At 50.8% G+C, this 13116-nt stretch overlaps 1 protein-coding gene and 74 non-coding genes across 75 annotated transcripts in view; all 75 read right to left on the bottom strand.

Moving 5' to 3' along the window:
- The window catches only part of LOC100537530 (uncharacterized), an 858077-nt gene that overhangs the window by 447694 nt on the left and 397267 nt on the right, over nucleotides 1-13116 (bottom strand). The gene's annotated exons all lie outside the window — the stretch shown is intronic.
- Nucleotides 19-137, bottom strand: LOC141383069 (5S ribosomal RNA). The gene has a single exon (XR_012404035.1). It is a non-coding gene; the product is annotated as a 5S ribosomal RNA (ribosomal RNA).
- On the bottom strand, nucleotides 196-314 carry LOC141382835 (5S ribosomal RNA). Its single transcript, XR_012403776.1, has one exon. It is a non-coding gene; the product is annotated as a 5S ribosomal RNA (ribosomal RNA).
- LOC137494089 (5S ribosomal RNA) lies at nucleotides 373-491 on the bottom strand. The gene has a single exon (XR_011014064.2). It is a non-coding gene; the product is annotated as a 5S ribosomal RNA (ribosomal RNA).
- Nucleotides 550-668, bottom strand: LOC141382834 (5S ribosomal RNA). The gene has a single exon (XR_012403774.1). It is a non-coding gene; the product is annotated as a 5S ribosomal RNA (ribosomal RNA).
- Nucleotides 727-845, bottom strand: LOC141383345 (5S ribosomal RNA). Its single transcript, XR_012404359.1, has one exon. It is a non-coding gene; the product is annotated as a 5S ribosomal RNA (ribosomal RNA).
- On the bottom strand, nucleotides 904-1022 carry LOC141382833 (5S ribosomal RNA). The gene has a single exon (XR_012403773.1). It is a non-coding gene; the product is annotated as a 5S ribosomal RNA (ribosomal RNA).
- On the bottom strand, nucleotides 1081-1199 carry LOC141383740 (5S ribosomal RNA). The gene has a single exon (XR_012404776.1). It is a non-coding gene; the product is annotated as a 5S ribosomal RNA (ribosomal RNA).
- On the bottom strand, nucleotides 1258-1376 carry LOC141383126 (5S ribosomal RNA). The gene has a single exon (XR_012404096.1). It is a non-coding gene; the product is annotated as a 5S ribosomal RNA (ribosomal RNA).
- Nucleotides 1435-1553, bottom strand: LOC141383052 (5S ribosomal RNA). The gene has a single exon (XR_012404017.1). It is a non-coding gene; the product is annotated as a 5S ribosomal RNA (ribosomal RNA).
- On the bottom strand, nucleotides 1612-1730 carry LOC137495199 (5S ribosomal RNA). Its single transcript, XR_011015118.2, has one exon. It is a non-coding gene; the product is annotated as a 5S ribosomal RNA (ribosomal RNA).
- LOC141382832 (5S ribosomal RNA) lies at nucleotides 1789-1907 on the bottom strand. The gene has a single exon (XR_012403772.1). It is a non-coding gene; the product is annotated as a 5S ribosomal RNA (ribosomal RNA).
- Nucleotides 1966-2084, bottom strand: LOC141383347 (5S ribosomal RNA). Its single transcript, XR_012404361.1, has one exon. It is a non-coding gene; the product is annotated as a 5S ribosomal RNA (ribosomal RNA).
- On the bottom strand, nucleotides 2143-2261 carry LOC137495200 (5S ribosomal RNA). The gene has a single exon (XR_011015119.2). It is a non-coding gene; the product is annotated as a 5S ribosomal RNA (ribosomal RNA).
- On the bottom strand, nucleotides 2320-2438 carry LOC137492813 (5S ribosomal RNA). Its single transcript, XR_011012786.1, has one exon. It is a non-coding gene; the product is annotated as a 5S ribosomal RNA (ribosomal RNA).
- On the bottom strand, nucleotides 2497-2615 carry LOC137494094 (5S ribosomal RNA). The gene has a single exon (XR_011014069.2). It is a non-coding gene; the product is annotated as a 5S ribosomal RNA (ribosomal RNA).
- LOC137495201 (5S ribosomal RNA) lies at nucleotides 2674-2792 on the bottom strand. Its single transcript, XR_011015120.1, has one exon. It is a non-coding gene; the product is annotated as a 5S ribosomal RNA (ribosomal RNA).
- Nucleotides 2851-2969, bottom strand: LOC137492814 (5S ribosomal RNA). The gene has a single exon (XR_011012787.2). It is a non-coding gene; the product is annotated as a 5S ribosomal RNA (ribosomal RNA).
- LOC137494095 (5S ribosomal RNA) lies at nucleotides 3028-3146 on the bottom strand. Its single transcript, XR_011014070.2, has one exon. It is a non-coding gene; the product is annotated as a 5S ribosomal RNA (ribosomal RNA).
- On the bottom strand, nucleotides 3205-3323 carry LOC137495203 (5S ribosomal RNA). The gene has a single exon (XR_011015122.2). It is a non-coding gene; the product is annotated as a 5S ribosomal RNA (ribosomal RNA).
- LOC137492815 (5S ribosomal RNA) lies at nucleotides 3382-3500 on the bottom strand. Its single transcript, XR_011012788.2, has one exon. It is a non-coding gene; the product is annotated as a 5S ribosomal RNA (ribosomal RNA).
- Nucleotides 3559-3677, bottom strand: LOC137493858 (5S ribosomal RNA). Its single transcript, XR_011013832.2, has one exon. It is a non-coding gene; the product is annotated as a 5S ribosomal RNA (ribosomal RNA).
- LOC137493905 (5S ribosomal RNA) lies at nucleotides 3736-3854 on the bottom strand. The gene has a single exon (XR_011013880.2). It is a non-coding gene; the product is annotated as a 5S ribosomal RNA (ribosomal RNA).
- Nucleotides 3913-4031, bottom strand: LOC137495204 (5S ribosomal RNA). Its single transcript, XR_011015123.2, has one exon. It is a non-coding gene; the product is annotated as a 5S ribosomal RNA (ribosomal RNA).
- LOC137495205 (5S ribosomal RNA) lies at nucleotides 4090-4208 on the bottom strand. The gene has a single exon (XR_011015124.2). It is a non-coding gene; the product is annotated as a 5S ribosomal RNA (ribosomal RNA).
- LOC137495206 (5S ribosomal RNA) lies at nucleotides 4267-4385 on the bottom strand. Its single transcript, XR_011015125.1, has one exon. It is a non-coding gene; the product is annotated as a 5S ribosomal RNA (ribosomal RNA).
- LOC137492817 (5S ribosomal RNA) lies at nucleotides 4444-4562 on the bottom strand. Its single transcript, XR_011012790.2, has one exon. It is a non-coding gene; the product is annotated as a 5S ribosomal RNA (ribosomal RNA).
- LOC137495207 (5S ribosomal RNA) lies at nucleotides 4621-4739 on the bottom strand. The gene has a single exon (XR_011015126.1). It is a non-coding gene; the product is annotated as a 5S ribosomal RNA (ribosomal RNA).
- On the bottom strand, nucleotides 4798-4916 carry LOC137492818 (5S ribosomal RNA). Its single transcript, XR_011012791.2, has one exon. It is a non-coding gene; the product is annotated as a 5S ribosomal RNA (ribosomal RNA).
- Nucleotides 4975-5093, bottom strand: LOC137493801 (5S ribosomal RNA). The gene has a single exon (XR_011013775.2). It is a non-coding gene; the product is annotated as a 5S ribosomal RNA (ribosomal RNA).
- On the bottom strand, nucleotides 5152-5270 carry LOC137495209 (5S ribosomal RNA). Its single transcript, XR_011015128.2, has one exon. It is a non-coding gene; the product is annotated as a 5S ribosomal RNA (ribosomal RNA).
- LOC137492819 (5S ribosomal RNA) lies at nucleotides 5329-5447 on the bottom strand. The gene has a single exon (XR_011012792.2). It is a non-coding gene; the product is annotated as a 5S ribosomal RNA (ribosomal RNA).
- On the bottom strand, nucleotides 5506-5624 carry LOC137492820 (5S ribosomal RNA). Its single transcript, XR_011012793.2, has one exon. It is a non-coding gene; the product is annotated as a 5S ribosomal RNA (ribosomal RNA).
- Nucleotides 5683-5801, bottom strand: LOC137493479 (5S ribosomal RNA). The gene has a single exon (XR_011013451.2). It is a non-coding gene; the product is annotated as a 5S ribosomal RNA (ribosomal RNA).
- Nucleotides 5860-5978, bottom strand: LOC137494126 (5S ribosomal RNA). The gene has a single exon (XR_011014101.2). It is a non-coding gene; the product is annotated as a 5S ribosomal RNA (ribosomal RNA).
- LOC137495211 (5S ribosomal RNA) lies at nucleotides 6037-6155 on the bottom strand. The gene has a single exon (XR_011015129.1). It is a non-coding gene; the product is annotated as a 5S ribosomal RNA (ribosomal RNA).
- On the bottom strand, nucleotides 6214-6332 carry LOC137495212 (5S ribosomal RNA). Its single transcript, XR_011015130.2, has one exon. It is a non-coding gene; the product is annotated as a 5S ribosomal RNA (ribosomal RNA).
- Nucleotides 6391-6509, bottom strand: LOC137495213 (5S ribosomal RNA). The gene has a single exon (XR_011015131.2). It is a non-coding gene; the product is annotated as a 5S ribosomal RNA (ribosomal RNA).
- On the bottom strand, nucleotides 6568-6686 carry LOC137495214 (5S ribosomal RNA). The gene has a single exon (XR_011015132.1). It is a non-coding gene; the product is annotated as a 5S ribosomal RNA (ribosomal RNA).
- Nucleotides 6745-6863, bottom strand: LOC137495216 (5S ribosomal RNA). The gene has a single exon (XR_011015135.1). It is a non-coding gene; the product is annotated as a 5S ribosomal RNA (ribosomal RNA).
- LOC137493859 (5S ribosomal RNA) lies at nucleotides 6922-7040 on the bottom strand. Its single transcript, XR_011013833.2, has one exon. It is a non-coding gene; the product is annotated as a 5S ribosomal RNA (ribosomal RNA).
- Nucleotides 7099-7217, bottom strand: LOC137492821 (5S ribosomal RNA). The gene has a single exon (XR_011012794.2). It is a non-coding gene; the product is annotated as a 5S ribosomal RNA (ribosomal RNA).
- LOC137492822 (5S ribosomal RNA) lies at nucleotides 7276-7394 on the bottom strand. The gene has a single exon (XR_011012795.2). It is a non-coding gene; the product is annotated as a 5S ribosomal RNA (ribosomal RNA).
- On the bottom strand, nucleotides 7453-7571 carry LOC137495217 (5S ribosomal RNA). Its single transcript, XR_011015136.1, has one exon. It is a non-coding gene; the product is annotated as a 5S ribosomal RNA (ribosomal RNA).
- LOC137495218 (5S ribosomal RNA) lies at nucleotides 7630-7748 on the bottom strand. The gene has a single exon (XR_011015137.1). It is a non-coding gene; the product is annotated as a 5S ribosomal RNA (ribosomal RNA).
- LOC141383110 (5S ribosomal RNA) lies at nucleotides 7807-7925 on the bottom strand. Its single transcript, XR_012404076.1, has one exon. It is a non-coding gene; the product is annotated as a 5S ribosomal RNA (ribosomal RNA).
- LOC141383670 (5S ribosomal RNA) lies at nucleotides 7984-8102 on the bottom strand. Its single transcript, XR_012404701.1, has one exon. It is a non-coding gene; the product is annotated as a 5S ribosomal RNA (ribosomal RNA).
- Nucleotides 8161-8279, bottom strand: LOC141383109 (5S ribosomal RNA). The gene has a single exon (XR_012404075.1). It is a non-coding gene; the product is annotated as a 5S ribosomal RNA (ribosomal RNA).
- Nucleotides 8338-8456, bottom strand: LOC141383108 (5S ribosomal RNA). The gene has a single exon (XR_012404074.1). It is a non-coding gene; the product is annotated as a 5S ribosomal RNA (ribosomal RNA).
- On the bottom strand, nucleotides 8515-8633 carry LOC141383107 (5S ribosomal RNA). The gene has a single exon (XR_012404073.1). It is a non-coding gene; the product is annotated as a 5S ribosomal RNA (ribosomal RNA).
- Nucleotides 8692-8810, bottom strand: LOC141383123 (5S ribosomal RNA). Its single transcript, XR_012404092.1, has one exon. It is a non-coding gene; the product is annotated as a 5S ribosomal RNA (ribosomal RNA).
- Nucleotides 8869-8987, bottom strand: LOC141383812 (5S ribosomal RNA). Its single transcript, XR_012404863.1, has one exon. It is a non-coding gene; the product is annotated as a 5S ribosomal RNA (ribosomal RNA).
- LOC141383106 (5S ribosomal RNA) lies at nucleotides 9046-9164 on the bottom strand. Its single transcript, XR_012404072.1, has one exon. It is a non-coding gene; the product is annotated as a 5S ribosomal RNA (ribosomal RNA).
- Nucleotides 9223-9341, bottom strand: LOC141383105 (5S ribosomal RNA). The gene has a single exon (XR_012404071.1). It is a non-coding gene; the product is annotated as a 5S ribosomal RNA (ribosomal RNA).
- On the bottom strand, nucleotides 9400-9518 carry LOC141382831 (5S ribosomal RNA). Its single transcript, XR_012403771.1, has one exon. It is a non-coding gene; the product is annotated as a 5S ribosomal RNA (ribosomal RNA).
- LOC141383335 (5S ribosomal RNA) lies at nucleotides 9577-9695 on the bottom strand. The gene has a single exon (XR_012404349.1). It is a non-coding gene; the product is annotated as a 5S ribosomal RNA (ribosomal RNA).
- On the bottom strand, nucleotides 9754-9872 carry LOC141382830 (5S ribosomal RNA). Its single transcript, XR_012403770.1, has one exon. It is a non-coding gene; the product is annotated as a 5S ribosomal RNA (ribosomal RNA).
- On the bottom strand, nucleotides 9931-10049 carry LOC141383645 (5S ribosomal RNA). Its single transcript, XR_012404675.1, has one exon. It is a non-coding gene; the product is annotated as a 5S ribosomal RNA (ribosomal RNA).
- On the bottom strand, nucleotides 10108-10226 carry LOC141382630 (5S ribosomal RNA). Its single transcript, XR_012403565.1, has one exon. It is a non-coding gene; the product is annotated as a 5S ribosomal RNA (ribosomal RNA).
- Nucleotides 10285-10403, bottom strand: LOC141383384 (5S ribosomal RNA). Its single transcript, XR_012404401.1, has one exon. It is a non-coding gene; the product is annotated as a 5S ribosomal RNA (ribosomal RNA).
- Nucleotides 10462-10580, bottom strand: LOC141383051 (5S ribosomal RNA). The gene has a single exon (XR_012404016.1). It is a non-coding gene; the product is annotated as a 5S ribosomal RNA (ribosomal RNA).
- Nucleotides 10639-10757, bottom strand: LOC141383523 (5S ribosomal RNA). The gene has a single exon (XR_012404544.1). It is a non-coding gene; the product is annotated as a 5S ribosomal RNA (ribosomal RNA).
- On the bottom strand, nucleotides 10816-10934 carry LOC137493555 (5S ribosomal RNA). The gene has a single exon (XR_011013530.2). It is a non-coding gene; the product is annotated as a 5S ribosomal RNA (ribosomal RNA).
- LOC137493877 (5S ribosomal RNA) lies at nucleotides 10993-11111 on the bottom strand. The gene has a single exon (XR_011013852.2). It is a non-coding gene; the product is annotated as a 5S ribosomal RNA (ribosomal RNA).
- On the bottom strand, nucleotides 11170-11288 carry LOC137493556 (5S ribosomal RNA). The gene has a single exon (XR_011013531.2). It is a non-coding gene; the product is annotated as a 5S ribosomal RNA (ribosomal RNA).
- Nucleotides 11347-11465, bottom strand: LOC137493557 (5S ribosomal RNA). Its single transcript, XR_011013532.2, has one exon. It is a non-coding gene; the product is annotated as a 5S ribosomal RNA (ribosomal RNA).
- Nucleotides 11524-11642, bottom strand: LOC137494012 (5S ribosomal RNA). Its single transcript, XR_011013987.2, has one exon. It is a non-coding gene; the product is annotated as a 5S ribosomal RNA (ribosomal RNA).
- Nucleotides 11701-11819, bottom strand: LOC137493558 (5S ribosomal RNA). Its single transcript, XR_011013533.2, has one exon. It is a non-coding gene; the product is annotated as a 5S ribosomal RNA (ribosomal RNA).
- Nucleotides 11878-11996, bottom strand: LOC141382829 (5S ribosomal RNA). The gene has a single exon (XR_012403769.1). It is a non-coding gene; the product is annotated as a 5S ribosomal RNA (ribosomal RNA).
- LOC137492022 (5S ribosomal RNA) lies at nucleotides 12055-12173 on the bottom strand. The gene has a single exon (XR_011011994.1). It is a non-coding gene; the product is annotated as a 5S ribosomal RNA (ribosomal RNA).
- Nucleotides 12232-12350, bottom strand: LOC137492021 (5S ribosomal RNA). The gene has a single exon (XR_011011993.1). It is a non-coding gene; the product is annotated as a 5S ribosomal RNA (ribosomal RNA).
- Nucleotides 12409-12527, bottom strand: LOC137492020 (5S ribosomal RNA). The gene has a single exon (XR_011011992.1). It is a non-coding gene; the product is annotated as a 5S ribosomal RNA (ribosomal RNA).
- On the bottom strand, nucleotides 12586-12704 carry LOC137492019 (5S ribosomal RNA). Its single transcript, XR_011011991.1, has one exon. It is a non-coding gene; the product is annotated as a 5S ribosomal RNA (ribosomal RNA).
- On the bottom strand, nucleotides 12763-12881 carry LOC137492018 (5S ribosomal RNA). The gene has a single exon (XR_011011990.2). It is a non-coding gene; the product is annotated as a 5S ribosomal RNA (ribosomal RNA).
- Nucleotides 12940-13058, bottom strand: LOC137492017 (5S ribosomal RNA). The gene has a single exon (XR_011011989.1). It is a non-coding gene; the product is annotated as a 5S ribosomal RNA (ribosomal RNA).

The following is a 13116-nucleotide window of genomic DNA, read 5'->3' as shown; positions in this document are numbered from 1 at the left end:
AAATGAAGCACTTCGAAAAGCTTACAGCACCTGGTATTCCCAGGCGGTCTCCCATCCAAGTACTAACCAGGCCCGACCCTGCTTTACTTCCGAGTTCARATGAGATCGGGCATTTCCAGGGTGGTATGGCCGTAAGCGAAAGAGGATGTCAAGCGTTGGCTATTTAAATCAGCTGCCAAATGAAGCACTTCGAAAAGCTTACAGCACCTGGTATTCCCAGGCGGTCTCCCATCCAAGTACTAACCAGGCCCGACCCTGCTTTACTTCCGAGTTCAGATGAGATCGGGCATTTCCAGGGTGGTATGGCCGTAAGCGAAAGAGGATGTCAAGCGTTGGCTATTTAAATCAGCTGCCAAATGAAGCACTTCGAAAAGCTTACAGCACCTGGTATTCCCAGGCGGTCTCCCATCCAAGTACTAACCAGGCCCGACCCTGCTTTACTTCCGAGTTCAGATGAGATCGGGCATTTCCAGGGTGGTATGGCCGTAAGCGAAAGAGGATGTCAAGCGTTGGCTATTTAAATCAGCTGCCAAATGAAGCACTTCGAAAAGCTTACAGCACCTGGTATTCCCAGGCGGTCTCCCATCCAAGTACTAACCAGGCCCGACCCTGCTTTACTTCCGAGTTCAGATGAGATCGGGCATTTCCAGGGTGGTATGGCCGTAAGCGAAAGAGGATGTCAAGCGTTGGCTATTTAAATCAGCTGCCAAATGAAGCACTTCGAAAAGCTTACAGCACCTGGTATTCCCAGGCGGTCTCCCATCCAAGTACTAACCAGGCCCGACCCTGCTTTACTTCCRAGTTCAGATGAGATCGGGCATTTCCAGGGTGGTATGGCCGTAAGCGAAAGAGGATGTCAAGCGTTGGCTATTTAAATCAGCTGCCAAATGAAGCACTTCGAAAAGCTTACAGCACCTGGTATTCCCAGGCGGTCTCCCATCCAAGTACTAACCAGGCCCGACCCTGCTTTACTTCCGAGTTCAGATGAGATCGGGCATTTCCAGGGTGGTATGGCCGTAAGCGAAAGAGGATGTCAAGCGTTGGCTATTTAAATCAGCTGCCAAATGAAGCACTTCGAAAAGCTTACAGCACCTGGTATTCCCAGGCGGTCTCCCATCCAAGTACTAACCGGGCTCGACCCTGCTTTACTTCCGAGTTCAGATGAGATCGGGCATTTCCAGGGTGGTATGGCCGTAAGCGAAAGAGGATGTCAAGCGTTGGCTATTTAAATCAGCTGCCAAATGAAGCACTTCGAAAAGCTTACAGCACCTGGTATTCCCAGGCGGTCTCCCATCCAAGTACTAACCAGGCCCGACCCTGCTTTACTTCCGAGTTCAGATGAGATCGGGCATTTSCAGGGTGGTATGGCCGTAAGCGAAAGAGGATGTCAAGCGTTGGCTATTTAAATCAGCTGCCAAATGAAGCACTTCGAAAAGCTTACAGCACCTGGTATTCCCAGGCGGTCTCCCATCCAAGTACTAACCRGGCCCGACCCTGCTTTACTTCCGAGTTCAGATGAGATCGGGCATTTCCAGGGTGGTATGGCCGTAAGCGAAAGAGGATGTCAAGCGTTGGCTATTTAAATCAGCTGCCAAATGAAGCACTTCGAAAAGCTTACAGCACCTGGTATTCCCAGGCGGTCTCCCATCCAAGTACTAACCGGGCCCGACCCTGCTTTACTTCCGAGTTCAGATGAGATCGGGCATTTCCAGGGTGGTATGGCCGTAAGCGAAAGAGGATGTCAAGCGTTGGCTATTTAAATCAGCTGCCAAATGAAGCACTTCGAAAAGCTTACAGCACCTGGTATTCCCAGGCGGTCTCCCATCCAAGTACTAACCAGGCCCGACCCTGCTTTACTTCCGAGTTCAGATGAGATCGGGCATTTCCAGGGTGGTATGGCCGTAAGCGAAAGAGGATGTCAAGCGTTGGCTATTTAAATCAGCTGCCAAATGAAGCACTTCGAAAARCTTACAGCACCTGGTATTCCCAGGCGGTCTCCCATCCAAGTACTAACCGGGCCCGACCCTGCTTTACTTCCGAGTTCAGATGAGATCGGGCATTTCCAGGGTGGTATGGCCGTAAGCRAAAGAGGATGTCAAGCGTTGGCTATTTAAATCAGCTGCCAAATGAAGCACTTCGAAAAGCTTACAGCACCTGGTATTCCCAGGCGGTCTCCCATCCAAGTACTAACCGGGCCCGACCCTGCTTTACTTCCGAGTTCAGATGAGATCGGGCATTTCCAGGGTGGTATGGCCGTAAGCGAAAGAGGATGTCAAGCGTTGGCTATTTAAATCAGCTGCCAAATGAAGCACTTCGAAAAGCTTACAGCACCTGGTATTCCCAGGCGGTCTCCCATCCAAGTACTAACCGGGCCCGACCCTGCTTTACTTCCGAGTTCAGATGAGATCGGGCATTTCCAGGGTGGTATGGCCGTAAGCGAAAGAGGATGTCAAGCGTTGGCTATTTAAATCAGCTGCCAAATGAAGCACTTCGAAAAGCTTACAGCACCTGGTATTCCCAGGCGGTCTCCCATCCAAGTACTAACCAGGCCCGACCCTGCTTTACTTCCGAGTTCAGATGAGATCGGGCATTTCCAGGGTGGTATGGCCGTAAGCGAAAGAGGATGTCAAGCGTTGGCTATTTAAATCAGCTGCCAAATGAAGCACTTCGAAAAGCTTACAGCACCTGGTATTCCCAGGCGGTCTCCCATCCAAGTACTAACCAGGCCCGACCCTGCTTTACTTCCGAGTTCAGATGAGATCGGGCATTTCCAGGGTGGTATGGCCGTAAGCGAAAGAGGATGTCAAGCGTTGGCTATTTAAATCAGCTGCCAAATGAAGCACTTCGAAAAGCTTACAGCACCTGGTATTCCCAGGCGGTCTCCCATCCAAGYACTAACCAGGCCCGACCCTGCTTTACTTCCGAGTTCAGATGAGATCGGGCATTTCCAGGGTGGTATGGCCGTAAGCGAAAGAGGATGTCAAGCGTTGGCTATWTAAATCAGCTGCCAAATGAAGCACTTCGAAAAGCTTACAGCACCTGGTATTCCCAGGCGGTCTCCCATCCAAGTACTAACCAGGCCCGACCCTGCTTTACTTCCGAGTTCAGATGAGATCGGGCATTTCCAGGGTGGTATGGCCGTAAGCGAAAGAGGATGTCAAGCGTTGGCTATTTAAATCAGCTGCCAAATGAAGCACTTCGAAAAGCTTACAGCACCTGGTATTCCCAGGCGGTCTCCCATCCAAGTACTAACCAGGCCCRACCCTGCTTTACTTCCGAGTTCAGATGAGATCGGGCATTTCCAGGGTGGTATGGCCGTAAGCGAAAGAGGATGTCAAGCGTTGGCTATTTAAATCAGCTGCCAAATGAAGCACTTCGAAAAGCTTACAGCACCTGGTATTCCCAGGCGGTCTCCCATCCAAGTACTAACCAGGCCCGACCCTGCTTTACTTCCGAGTTYAGATGAGATCGGGCATTTCCAGGGTGGTATGGCCGTAAGCGAAAGAGGATGTCAAGCGTTGGCTATTTAAATCAGCTGCCAAATGAAGCACTTCGAAAAGCTTACAGCACCTGGTATTCCCAGGCGGTCTCCCATCCAAGTACTAACCAGGCCCGACCCTGCTTTACTTCMGAGTTCAGATGAGATCGGGCATTTCCAGGGTGGTATGGCCGTAAGCGAAAGAGGATGTCAAGCGTTGGCTATTTAAATCAGCTGCCAAATGAAGCACTTCGAAAAGCTTACAGCACCTGGTATTCCCAGGCGGTCTCCCATCCAAGTACTAACCRGGCCCGACCCTGCTTTACTTCCGAGTTCAGATGAGATCGGGCATTTCCAGGGTGGTATGGCCGTAAGCGAAAGAGGATGTCAAGCGTTGGCTATTTAAATCAGCTGCCAAATGAAGCACTTCGAAAAGCTTACAGCACCTGGTATTCCCAGGCGGTCTCCCATCCAAGTACTAACCGGGCCCGACCCTGCTTTACTTCCGAGTTCAGATGAGATCGGGCATTTCCAGGGTGGTATGGCCGTAAGCGAAAGAGGATGTCAAGCGTTGGCTATTTAAATCAGCTGCCAAATGAAGCACTTCGAAAAGCTTACAGCACCTGGTATTCCCAGGCGGTCTCCCATCCAAGTACTAACCRGACCCGACCCTGCTTTACTTCCGAGTTCAGATGAGATCGGGCATTTCCAGGGTGGTATGGCCGTAAGCGAAAGAGGATGTCAAGCGTTGGCTATTTAAATCAGCTGCCAAATGAAGCACTTCGAAAAGCTTACAGCACCTGGTATTCCCAGGCGGTCTCCCATCCAAGTACTAACCAGGCCCGACCCTGCTTTACTTCCGAGTTCAGATGAGATCGGGCATTTCCAGGGTGGTATGGCCGTAAGCGAAAGAGGATGTCAAGCGTTGGCTATTTAAATCAGCTGCCAAATGAAGCACTTCGAAAAGCTTACAGCACCTGGTATTCCCAGGCGGTCTCCCATCCAAGTACTAACCAGGCCCGACCCTGCTTTACTTCCGAGTTCAGATGAGATCGGGCATTTCCAGGGTGGTATGGCCGTAAGCGAAAGAGGATGTCAAGCGTTGGCTATTTAAATCAGCTGCCAAATGAAGCACTTCGAAAAGCTTACAGCACCTGGTATTCCCAGGCGGTCTCCCATCCAAGTACTAACCAGGCCCGACCCTGCTTTACTTCCGAGTTCAGATGAGATCGGGCATTTCCAGGGTGGTATGGCCGTAAGCGAAAGAGGATGTCAAGCGTTGGCTATTTAAATCAGCTGCCAAATGAAGCACTTCGAAAAGCTTACAGCACCTGGTATTCCCAGGCGGTCTCCCATCCAAGTACTAACCAGGCCCGACCCTGCTTTACTTCCGAGTTCAGATGAGATCGGGCATTTCCAGGGTGGTATGGCCGTAAGCGAAAGAGGATGTCAAGCGTTGGCTATTTAAATCAGCTGCCAAATGAAGCACTTCGAAAAGCTTACAGCACCTGGTATTCCCAGGCGGTCTCCCATCCAAGTACTAAYYAGGCCCGACCCTGCTTTACTTCCGAGTTCAGATGAGATCGGGCATTTCCAGGGTGGTATGGCCGTAAGCGAAAGAGGATGTCAAGCGTTGGCTATTTAAATCAGCTGCCAAATGAAGCACTTCGAAAAGCTTACAGCACCTGGTATTCCCAGGCGGTCTCCCATCCAAGTACTAACCAGGGYCGACCCTGCTTTACTTCCGAGTTCAGATGAGATCGGGCATTTCCAGGGTGGTATGGCCGTAAGCGAAAGAGGATGTCAAGCGTTGGCTATTTAAATCAGCTGCCAAATGAAGCACTTCGAAAAGCTTACAGCACCTGGTATTCCCAGGCGGTCTCCCATCCAAGTACTAACCAGGCCCGACCCTGCTTTACTTCCGAGTTCAGATGAGATCGGGCATTTCCAGGGTGGTATGGCCGTAAGCGAAAGAGGATGTCAAGCGTTGGCTATTTAAATYAGCTGCCAAATGAAGCACTTCGAAAAGCTTACAGCACCTGGTATTCCCAGGCGGTCTCCCATCCAAGTACTAACCAGGCCCGACCCTGCTTTACTTCCGAGTTCAGATGAGATCGGGCATTTCCAGGGTGGTATGGCCGTAAGCRAAAGAGGATGTCAAGCGTTGGCTATTTAAATCAGCTGCCAAATGAAGCACTTCGAAAAGCTTACAGCACCTGGTATTCCCAGGCGGTCTCCCATCCAAGTACTAACCAGGGTCGACCCTGCTTTACTTCCGAGTTCAGATGAGATCGGGCATTTCCAGGGTGGTATGGCCGTAAGCGAAAGAGGATGTCAAGCGTTGGCTATTTAAATCAGCTGCCAAATGAAGCACTTCGAAAAGCTTACAGCACCTGGTATTCCCAGGCGGTCTCCCATCCAAGTACTAACCWGGTCCGACCCTGCTTTACTTCCGAGTTCAGATGAGATCGGGCATTTCCAGGGTGGTATGGCCGTAAGCGAAAGAGGATGTCAAGCGTTGGCTATTTAAATCAGCTGCCAAATGAAGCACTTCGAAAAGCTTACAGCACCTGGTATTCCCAGGCGGTCTCCCATCCAAGTACTAACCAGGCCCGACCCTGCTTTACTTCCGAGTTCAGATGAGATCGGGCATTTCCAGGGTGGTATGGCCGTAAGCGAAAGAGGATGTCAAGCGTTGGCTATTTAAATCAGCTGCCAAATGAAGCACTTCGAAAAGCTTACAGCACCTGGTATTCCCAGGCGGTCTCCCATCCAAGTACTAACCAGGCCCGACCCTGCTTTACTTCCGAGTTCAGATGAGATCGRGCATTTCCAGGGTGGTATGGCCGTAAGCGAAAGAGGATGTCAAGCGTTGGCTATTTAAATCAGCTGCCAAATGAAGCACTTCGAAAAGCTTACAGCACCTGGTAWTCCCAGGCGGTCTCCCATCCAAGTACTAACCAGGCCCGACCCTGCTTTACTTCCGAGTTCAGATGAGATCGGGCATTTCCAGGGTGGTATGGCCGTAAGCGAAAGAGGATGTCAAGCGTTGGCTATTTAAATCAGCTGCCAAATGAAGCACTTCGAAAAGCTTACAGCACCTGGTATTCCCAGGCGGTCTCCCATCCAAGTACTAACCAGGCCCGACCCTGCTTTACTTCCGAGTTCAGATGAGATCGGGCATTTCCAGGGTGGTATGGCCGTAAGCGAAAGAGGATGTCAAGCGTTGGCTATTTAAATCAGCTGCCAAATGAAGCACTTCGAAAAGCTTACAGCACCTGGTATTCCCAGGCGGTCTCCCATCCAAGTACTAACCAGGCCCGACCCTGCTTTACTTCCGAGTTCAGATGAGATCGGGCATTTCCAGGGTGGTATGGCCGTAAGCGAAAGAGGATGTCAAGCGTTGGCTATTTAAATCAGCTGCCAAATGAAGCACTTCGAAAAGCTTACAGCACCTGGTATTCCCAGGCGGTCTCCCATTCAAGTACTAACCAGGCCCGACCCTGCTTTACTTCCGAGTTCAGATGAGATCGGGCATTTCCAGGGTGGTATGGCCGTAAGCGAAAGAGGATGTCAAGCGTTGGCTATTTAAATCAGCTGCCAAATGAAGCACTTCGAAAAGCTTACAGCACCTGGTATTCCCAGGCGGTCTCCCATCCAAGTACTAACCAGGCCCGACCCTGCTTTACTTCCGAGTTCAGATGAGATCGGGCATTTCCAGGGTGGTATGGCCGTAAGCGAAAGAGGATGTCAAGCGTTGGCTATTTAAATCAGCTGCCAAATGAAGCACTTCGAAAAGCTTACAGCACCTGGTATTCCCAGGCGGTCTCCCATCCAAGTACTAACCAGGCCCGACCCTGCTTTACTTCCGAGTTCAGATGAGATCGGGCATTTCCAGGGTGGTATGGCCGTAAGCGAAAGAGGATGTCAAGCGTTGGCTATTTAAATCAGCTGCCAAATGAAGCACTTCGAAAAGCTTACAGCACCTGGTATTCCCAGGCGGTCTCCCATCCAAGTACTAACCAGGCCCGACCCTGCTTTACTTCCGAGTTCAGATGAGATCGGGCATTTCCAGGGTGGTATGGCCGTAAGCGAAAGAGGATGTCAAGCGTTGGCTATTTAAATCAGCTGCCAAATGAAGCACTTCGAAAAGCTTACAGCACCTGGTATTCCCAGGCGGTCTCCCATCCAAGTACTAACCAGGCCCGACCCTGCTTTACTTCCGAGTTCAGATGAGATCGGGCATTTCCAGGGTGGTATGGCCGTAAGCGAAAGAGGATGTCAAGCGTTGGCTATTTAAATCAGCTGCCAAATGAAGCACTTCGAAAAGCTTACAGCACCTGGTATTCCCAGGCGGTCTCCCATCCAAGTACTAACCGGGCCCGACCCTGCTTTACTTCCGAGTTCAGATGAGATCGGGCATTTCCAGGGTGGTATGGCCGTAAGCGAAAGAGGATGTCAAGCGTTGGCTATTTAAATCAGCTGCCAAATGAAGCACTTCGAAAAGCTTACAGCACCTGGTATTCCCAGGCGGTCTCCCATCCAAGTACTAAGCAGGCCCGACCCTGCTTTACTTCCGAGTTCAGATGAGATCGGGCATTTSCAGGGTGGTATGGCCGTAAGCGAAAGAGGATGTCAAGCGTTGGCTATTTAAATCAGCTGCCAAATGAAGCACTTCGAAAAGCTTACAGCACCTGGTATTCCCAGGCGGTCTCCCATCCAAGTACTAACCGGGCCCGACCCTGCTTTACTTCCGAGTTCAGATGAGATCGGGCATTTCCAGGGTGGTATGGCCGTAAGCGAAAGAGGATGTCAARCGTTGGCTATTTAAATCAGCTGCCAAATGAAGCACTTCGAAAAGCTTACAGCACCTGGTATTCCCAGGCGGTCTCCCATCCAAGTACTAACCGGGCCCGACCCTGCTTTACTTCCGAGTTCAGATGAGATCGGGCATTTCCAGGGTGGTATGGCCGTAAGCGAAAGAGGATGTCAAGCGTTGGCTATTTAAATCAGCTGCCAAATGAAGCACTTCGAAAAGCTTACAGCACCTGGTATTCCCAGGCGGTCTCCCATCCAAGTACTAACCGGGCCCGACCCTGCTTTACTTCCGAGTTCAGATGAGATCGGGCATTTCCAGGGTGGTATGGCCGTAAGCGAAAGAGGATGTCAAGCGTTGGCTATTTAAATCAGCTGCCAAATGAAGCACTTCGAAAAGCTTACAGCACCTGGTATTCCCAGGCGGTCTCCCATCCAAGTACTAACCAGGCCCRACCCTGCTTTACTTCCGAGTTCAGATGAGATCGGGGATTTCCAGGGTGGTATGGCCGTAAGCGAAAGAGGATGTCAAGCGTTGGCTATTTAAATCAGCTGCCAAATGAAGCACTTCGAAAAGCTTACWGCACCTGGTATTCCCAGGCGGTCTCCCATCCAAGTACTAACCGGGCCCGACCCTGCTTTACTTCCGAGTTCAGATGAGATCGGGCATTTCCAGGGTGGTATGGGCGTAAGCGAAAGAGGATGTCAAGCGTTGGCTATTTAAATCAGCTGCCAAATGAAGCACTTCGAAAAGCTTACAGCACCTGGTATTCCCAGGCGGTCTCCCATCCAAGTACTAACCGGGCCCGACCCTGCTTTACTTCCGAGTTCAGATGAGATCGGGCATTTCCAGGGTGGTATGGCCGTAAGCGAAAGAGGATGTCAAGCGTTGGCTATTTAAATCAGCTGCCAAATGAAGCACTTCGAAAAGCTTACAGCACCTGGTATTCCCAGGCGGTCTCCCATCCAAGTACTAACCGGGCCCGACCCTGCTTTACTTCCGAGTTCAGATGAGATCGGGCATTTCCAGGGTGGTATGGCCGTAAGCGAAAGAGRATGTCAAGCGTTGGCTATTTAAATCAGCTGCCAAATGAAGCACTTCGAAAAGCTTACAGCACCTGGTATTCCCAGGCGGTCTCCCATCCAAGTACTAACCAGGCCCGACCCTGCTTTACTTCCGAGTTCAGATGAGATCGGGCATTTCCAGGGTGGTATGGCCGTAAGCGAAAGAGGATGTCAAGCGTTGGCTATTTAAATCAGCTGCCAAATGAAGCACTTCGAAAAGCTTACAGCACCTGGTATTCCCAGGCRGTCTCCCATCCAAGTACTAACCAGGCCCGACCCTGCTTTACTTCCGAGTTCAGATGAGATCGGGCATTTCCAGGGTGGTATGGCCGTAAGCRAAAGAGGATGTCAAGCGTTGGCTATTTAAATCAGCTGCCAAATGAAGCACTTCGAAAAGCTTACAGCACCTGGTATTCCCAGGCGGTCTCCCATCCAAGTACTAACCAGGCCCGACCCTGCTTTACTTCCGAGTTCAGATGAGATCGGGCATTTCCAGGGTGGTATGGCCGTAAGCGAAAGAGGATGTCAAGCGTTGGCTATTTAAATCAGCTGCCAAATGAAGCACTTCGAAAAGCTTACAGCACCTGGTATTTCCAGGCGGTCTCCCATCCAAGTACTAACCRGGCCCGACCCTGCTTTACTTCCGAGTTCAGATGAGATCGGGCATTTCCAGGGTGGTATGGCCGTAAGCGAAAGAGGATGTCAAGCGTTGGCTATTTAAATCAGCTGCCAAATGAAGCACTTCGAAAAGCTTACAGCACCTGGTATTCCCAGGCGGTCTCCCATCCAAGTACTAACCAGGCCCRACCCTGCTTTACTTCCGAGTTCAGATGAGATCGGGCATTTCCAGGGTGGTATGGCCGTAAGCGAAAGAGGATGTCAAGCGTTGGCTATTTAAATCAGCTGCCAAATGAAGCACTTCGAAAAGCTTACAGCACCTGGTATTCCCAGGCGGTCTCCCATCCAAGTACTAACCAGGCCCRACCCTGCTTTACTTCCGAGTTCAGATGAGATCGGGCATTTCCAGGGTGGTATGGSCGTAAGCGAAAGAGGATGTCAAGCGTTGGCTATTTAAATCAGCTGCCAAATGAAGCACTTCGAAAAGCTTACAGCACCTGGTATTCCCAGGCGGTCTCCCATCCAAGTACTAACCRGGCCCGACCCTGCTTTACTTCCGAGTTCAGATGAGATCGGGCATTTCCAGGGTGGTATGGCCGTAAGCGAAAGAGGATGTCAAGCGTTGGCTATTTAAATCAGCTGCCAAATGAAGCACTTCGAAAAGCTTACAKCACCTGGTATTCCCAGGCGGTCTCCCATCCAAGTACTAACCGGGCCCGACCCTGCTTTACTTCCGAGTTCAGATGAGATCGGGCATTTCCAGGGTGGTATGGCCGTAAGCGAAAGAGRATGTCAAGCGTTGGCTATTTAAATCAGCTGCCAAATGAAGCACTTCGAAAAGCTTACAGCACCTGGTATTCCCAGGCGGTCTCCCATCCAAGTACTAACCAGGCCCGACCCTGCTTTACTTCCGAGTTCAGATGAGATCGGGCATTTCCAGGGTGGTATGGCCGTAAGCGAAAGAGGATGTCAAGCGTTGGCTATTTAAATCAGCTGCCAAATGAAGCACTTCGAAAAGCTTACAGCACCTGGTATTCCCAGGCGGTCTCCCATCCAAGTACTAACCAGGCCCGACCCTGCTTTACTTCCGAGTTCAGATGAGATCGGGCATTTCCAGGGTGGTATGGCCGTAAGCRAAAGAGGATGTCAAGCGTTGGCTATTTAAATCAGCTGCCAAATGAAGCACTTCGAAAAGCTTACAGCACCTGGTATTCCCAGGCGGTCTCCCATCCAAGTACTAACCAGGCCCGACCCTGCTTTACTTCCGAGTTCAGATGAGATCGGGCATTTCCAGGGTGGTATGGCCGTAAGCGAAAGAGGATGTCAAGCGTTGGCTATTTAAATCAGCTGCCAAATGAAGCACTTCGAAAAGCTTACAGCACCTGGTATTCCCAGGCGGTCTCCCATCCAAGTACTAACCAGGCCCGACCCTGCTTTACTTCCGAGTTCAGATGAGATCGGGCATTTCCAGGGTGGTATGGCCGTAAGCGAAAGAGGATGTCAAGCGTTGGCTATTTAAATCAGCTGCCAAATGAAGCACTTCGAAAAGCTTACAGCACCTGGTATTCCCAGGCGGTCTCCCATCCAAGTACTAACCAGGCCCGACCCTGCTTTACTTCCGAGTTCAGATGAGATCGGGCATTTCCAGGGTGGTATGGCCGTAAGCGAAAGAGGATGTCAAGCGTTGGCTATTTAAATCAGCTGCCAAATGAAGCACTTCGAAAAGCTTACAGCACCTGGTATTCCCAGGCGGTCTCCCATCCAAGTACTAACCAGGCCCGACCCTGCTTTACTTCCGAGTTCAGATGAGATCGGGCATTTCCAGGGTGGTATGGCCGTAAGCGAAAGAGGATGTCAAGCGTTGGCTATTTAAATCAGCTGCCAAATGAAGCACTTCGAAAAGCTTACAGCACCTGGTATTCCCAGGCGGTCTCCCATCCAAGTACTAACCAGGCCCGACCCTGCTTTACTTCCGAGTTCAGATGAGATCGGGCATTTCCAGGGTGGTATGGCCGTAAGCGAAAGAGGATGTCAAGCGTTGGCTATTTAAATCAGCTGCCAAATGAAGCACTTCGAAAAGCTTACAGCACCTGGTATTCCCAGGCGGTCTCCCATCCAAGTACTAACCAGGCCCGACCCTGCTTTACTTCCGAGTTCAGATGAGATCGGGCATTTCCAGGGTGGTATGGCCGTAAGCGAAAGAGGATGTCAAGCGTTGGCTATTTAAATCAGCTGCCAAATGAAGCACTTCGAAAAGCTTACAGCACCTGGTATTCCCAGGCGGTCTCCCATCCAAGTACTAACCAGGCCCGACCCTGCTTTACTTCCGAGTTCAGATGAGATCGGGCATTTCCAGGGTGGTATGGCCGTAAGCGAAAGAGGATGTCAAGCGTTGGCTATTTAAATCAGCTGCCAAATGAAGCACTTCGAAAAGCTTACAGCACCTGGTATTCCCAGGCGGTCTCCCATCCAAGTACTAACCAGGCCCGACCCTGCTTTACTTCCGAGTTCAGATGAGATCGGGCATTTCCAGGGTGGTATGGCCGTAAGCGAAAGAGGATGTCAAGCGTTGGCTATTTAAATCAGCTGCCAAATGAAGCACTTCGAAAAGCTTACAGCACCTGGTATTCCCAGGCGGTCTCCCATCCAAGTACTAACCAGGCCCGACCCTGCTTTACTTCCGAGTTCAGATGAGATCGGGCATTTCCAGGGTGGTATGGCCGTAAGCGAAAGAGGATGTCAAGCGTTGGCTATTTAAATCAGCTGCCAAATGAAGCACTTCGAAAAGCTTACAGCACCTGGYATTCCCAGGCGGTCTCCCATCCAAGTACTAACCAGGCCCGACCCTGCTTTACTTCCGAGTTCAGATGAGATCGGGCATTTCCAGGGTGGTATGGCCGTAAGCGAAAGAGGATGTCAAGCGTTGGCTATTTAAATCAGCTGCCAAATGAAGCACTTCGAAAAGCTTACAGCACCTGGTATTCCCAGGCGGTCTCCCATCCAAGTACTAACCAGGCCCGACCCTGCTTTACTTCCGAGTTCAGATGAGATCGGGCATTTCCAGGGTGGTATGGCCGTAAGCGAAAGAGGATGTCAAGCGTTGGCTATTTAAATCAGCTGCCAAATGAAGCACTTCGAAA

The sequence above is a fragment of the Danio rerio genome, chromosome 4, assembly GCF_049306965.1.
Source record: "Danio rerio strain Tuebingen ecotype United States chromosome 4, GRCz12tu, whole genome shotgun sequence".
Taxonomy (NCBI): Eukaryota; Metazoa; Chordata; class Actinopteri; order Cypriniformes; family Danionidae; genus Danio; species Danio rerio.
The sequence above is the reverse complement of the archived record's forward strand: the minus strand, read 5'-3'. Positions and strand labels throughout refer to the sequence as shown.